The sequence below is a fragment of the Octopus sinensis genome, unplaced genomic scaffold (genome assembly GCF_006345805.1).
Source record: "Octopus sinensis unplaced genomic scaffold, ASM634580v1 Contig19789, whole genome shotgun sequence".
NCBI classification, from domain to species: domain Eukaryota; kingdom Metazoa; phylum Mollusca; class Cephalopoda; order Octopoda; family Octopodidae; genus Octopus; species Octopus sinensis.
Genome location: NW_021836614.1, coordinates 7,068 through 11,898, shown reverse-complemented (window position 1 = coordinate 11,898; position 4,831 = coordinate 7,068). Strand labels below are relative to the sequence as shown.

The window sequence follows — 4,831 nt, the reverse complement described above, 5'->3', positions numbered from 1 at the left end:
GAAGTAATTTTGTGCATGATGTGTGTAATGATATTCATGAGTGAATGACTTCACAGGTAGATATATAAAGGGAGGTAATTGGTTGTCGTTACTATTGTTATTGTTGTGAGTAAGGGAGATAACTGTTCAGCTTTCGGTAATGGGAGGGGAAATATGTATACGTGTACAGACACACACAAGTTTCAAAAACCTTGTTTAGTAAGGGGATTTATGTACAGTGATATAATCGTGAATTGAAATATGTAAAAAGATAAAGGTTGGTTAAGCGTGCATTTTTAGACGTGTTTTGTGTTTTTCAATGAAAAAAGGTTCTTTATTTAAACGATTTAGAATAAAGAAACTTTTTTCATTGAAAATTACAAAGCACGTCTTAATTTGCACGCATAACAACTTTCCCCCTGTCATGGTCAATGCGGCGATAACACGCTACTCACCTTCCTTCCAGGCACTGCTGTAAACCGCAGAAATGGCTAGAACGTTAAAACATAGCGCTCTTGCACAACAGAGTCCCAACCACTTTTTGCCAAGCGGTTTTACCCAGCATGCTTCAGCTTATTCCCGCTCGGAACAATCCGTATACTTATTGATCAGACCTCGTGTATATATATATATATAATATATATATATATATATATATATATAATATATATATATATATATATATATTATATAATAATTATATATATATATATATAATTATATATATATATATATATATATATATATATATATATATATATATATATATATATATACTAATTTGGGTAGAATTAGTAAAAATTTTTGGTAGAAATGACTAATGTCCCTCTTAGCGTGTGGCATGTATGTATAATAATGCCCTCTATATATAAATTAATATGTTCAATAGAAAGAATTATTTTCAAAATTTTTATCTTATGAGGTTTTTCACGCTATCTACCTGATATTTCTTGTTAAGATTCTATTAAGAGGTTATCCTTAATTGTTAAATAATTTTATTCCGAAAAAACTTTTCCTACCCGAAATGCAATTCGAAGAAGCCTGCCATTTACCGGATGTATTATATGTAAACTCCCCCATGTGCTTCGTTGTTGAACAGTTAGCTGTTTAGCTTCGACGAGACGAGGTCGTTTATTTATGATACGTTCAGAACCAGTTTTGCTGATGAGTACGTAAATACGAAATCACAGGTGATACAAGACTTAATTTTTTAAATGTCTTGCTTTGAAAAATTGCATTTGGGTAGAATTAGTAAAAATTTTTGGTAGAAATGACTAATGTCCCTCTTAGCGTGTGGCATGTATGTATAATAATGCCCTCAATATATAAATTAATATGTTCAATAAGAAATAATTATTTTCGAAATTTTTATCTTATGAGGTTTTTCACGCTATCTACCTGATAATTTCTTGTTAAGATTCCTTATATAAGAGGTTATCCTTAATTGTTAAAAAATTTTATTCCGAAAAAACTTTTCCTACCCGAAATGCAATTCGAAGAAGCCTGCCATTTACCGGATGTATTATATGTAAACTCCCCCTGTGCTTCGTTTTTGAACAGTTAGCTGTTTAGCTTCGACGAGACGAGGTCGTTTATTAACACAAGAGTACTTTTTGGAGAAATCACTTCGTCAAAATGCCTATGTTCTCGGATTAAAACATATGAAAACACGGCGTCAGCTCAAGAATGTGCATTTTGGTGTATTTTAGAAAGCCATATGCCAATATTTTAGCTATTGTAATGGCTCATGTCATATGCAATCGATCACTTTACAACAAAGAAATTAGGGATTTTGATTGCAACTGTTCGTCATATATTTTGCTCTCTGGAAACGGTATGTGAATCACACTTTTCTTAGGTGCTTTTGTAATTTAAGTGTCATTAACACTATGTTTTATATACATACATACATACATACATACATACATACATACATACATACATACATAAGCGGCTCTTATCGGTGGCAGAAATCAGGTCGCAAACGGAAGATTTATACTTGAATGAAGAAATTTCCTTCTTTATCAGATGAAGTACATGATGATGATGATGATGATGATATTCTAGATAGCACGGAAGAAAGTGATGGATCGATAAAGTGCATCGATTTTTGTCCATTTGTATATTTATTTGACAACTATGCGGGAATCTTAAATAAATTTATGATAATGCCGGACGCAAAGAAAAGGGACTCTTTTATGGCACTCAAAAGTAATGAGATCGTCAAGTTTACTGTACGAGATACCAGGAATTAATTATATTTTGTACTTAATTAAGATAAATAATATAAAAAATTATTCTTAAAAAAAGAGCTTGTTTCGTTTTTTGCCTGTTTGTTAAACATAGTCATGCAACACTTTCTTGCCGTTTAAGGGTAACATCTTGTCTGTACATTTTCATGTAAATTATTGATTTCTATCTATTTACTGATACAGTTACAGAGAAGCAGAAAGTATTTGAGATGACCCCAAACTCATTCAAAAGAAGTCCTATTTATTTATACTGGGACAAATTGCCCATTGAAAAGGTAATGAAATTTCAAAATTCTCCTCATTTAATAAACAAACTCCATTTTGGTCAGTCCGCTATATTTTGGGGCATTTGATTTTTCCCTCTTTTTCTGTCGATATTATAAGGGTGTATGACTTTAGTGCCCTTCGCACCGTCTATTTTGTTCTTGCAGTTTGCCTTTAGTAACAAAGAGGATCCAGTTTCGATACTCTGGCTTATTTTCATGCATGTTGTGGTTATAACTAGAAAAGGGGATTTAAGGGGGAGCTTGGAGAACGATAGAACCACAACAGATGTTGGATCGATGAGGAATACATATTTTGAAGTGGAATAACAAGGGGCTTTAACTGCTAAGAACGAAATAAGAATGGTGAGTGGTTATAAGTGTAGGTGTATAGGGTTGAGTAGACAATAGGTAGAGAAAGACGGAGAGAGATTATAAGAAGATTATGTGTCAGCGAGGAAAAAGGTTTGTCTTGCATTTTAAAAGGAAGAGGTGGAAGGATGAAATTCACGAAGATGTAGATGGGACGGTAAAAATGCTTTTAATTCGAGACGAACTTCAGAAAAGCTACACTCTACCAGGGTCAAAAGAACTTGTTGGACAAACCTACACGGCTACACTACCCCAGCATTTGGTCAGAAGCTACTGTCCCTCTGGCATCCGCTTCACCTAAGAGTCTTGACCAAGGAAGAGGCAGATCGAAAGCCCTTTCTTGAGGTGATGTCACAACTCCTTTACTTCCGTTCCTGATATCTCTTCATTCCTCCACAGAACATCGATATGTCTTTGATGTGGGATCGATTCTTGCTGGTTTTGTCTTTGTTTTATCCTGATTTTGTCAGGGTTCTCTAGTTCCTGTAGATGCAACAAAACTTTTAGAAAGACTCCGAAATCATGACTCATTAGTTAGTAGTCTGATTCTCTGTCTCGTAAGACAGCCACGTTTTCCACTCAAACCCAATCAATTCTCTTTCTGTAAGTTTGCACTTCTAACGCGACATAGCATCTCGTCTCTCATTTTCCCTCCTTCTGTCTGTCTGTCTCTCTGTCTCTCTCACATTCTATCTCTCTCCTCCTCTTATCCTCTTTCCACAACTCATTGTCGTCTTTAGTCTTTTTCTCTTGCACTCAAAGTCTTACTCTTCCCCCACTATTCTCTCCATCTCATTCTCGCCCCCCTACTCTCTCCTTATATCACATCCTAATCTCCGTTCTCTTCCTAAAACTCTACCATCCCTCATTCTCTGAGATTTGTCACTTGTTTGAGTTTACTTTCTATTTGCAGGTGGAATTTCGGTTGAAAAACCAAATATGATGATACAGTATTCATTTTCCGTGGAACAGGGACGAATTCTACATCATGGTTCCAGAAAGAAAAACTCAGTGTGGATCCGACTGACATTTGGGTCCCACAAACTGTGACTTTCAATGCGAAGTATATATCATCTCCTTACTCATAATTAACATCTTCTTCAATTACTTAATATTTGTTCTTTTGAACACATTCGCGGTGTATTTATAAGAGGAAAGTTCACAGATATACTTTATGTCTCATTGTTGTATAATATTATAATTCCATAATAATAATCCTTTCCACTATAGGCTGAAAGTCTGACAGTTTGGTGGGGGCGCAGGGGGTGGTTGTCAATTGCATCGGTACCAGTGTCAAAGTGGTAATTATTCCAACGACTCCCGAAAGGGTGATAGGCAAAGTTGACCTCGACGGAATTTGAACTCAAGATGTATAGACGGACAAAAATACTGCTAAGCATTTTATCCGGCATGCTAAAGACTCTGCCAACTCGCCGCCTTATAATAATGATAATGTTTTCGTTATGAACCTTAAGGTTTGACAAAAAGATCGATGAGGGTACAATCGATTTTGTGTGGGATTACATTAAAAAAAAGCATGAAAACATAGAAAATAACAAAAATATAAGAAAAACAATTTATCAATTGTAATATATTAGTTTCAATTACCCGGAGTTTACCATCGAGTATGATGGCTGGAAGTATGAAGCCAAAGGAAAAGGTGGAAATAATGAAACCTACGATATTTCTGAAAAATCGTCGTCCGGTTGTAAGTAAAACGTCGCCTCTTGATTTCAGTGTAATTTATTGTATATCTCTGTGTTGGCGTACGCGCATGCAAGTGTGAGTGTGTGTGTGCATATGTGTGTGCATGCGCGCACAGCTGTGGTTTTCAAGAAGCATTGTCTCATACATATAAATCTTTTAAATAGTTTTTCTTTAAAGCCAAAACAATGCAAGTTGTAACAAAATATTAATAATACAAGTCATTGGTTTATACTCTTCTCTAGTGTTTCAGTATTTCGG

At 35.0% G+C, this 4,831-nt stretch overlaps 1 long non-coding RNA gene across 1 annotated transcript; it reads left to right on the top strand.

Moving 5' to 3' along the window:
• Positions 1-1,728: 1,728 nt before the first annotated feature.
• LOC118762044 lies at positions 1,729-4,583 on the top strand. The gene is made up of 4 exons (XR_004997829.1): positions 1,729-1,817; positions 2,423-2,506; positions 3,780-3,929; positions 4,465-4,583. It is a non-coding gene; the product is annotated as an uncharacterized LOC118762044 (long non-coding RNA).
• The last annotated feature ends 248 nt before the right edge of the window (positions 4,584-4,831 follow it).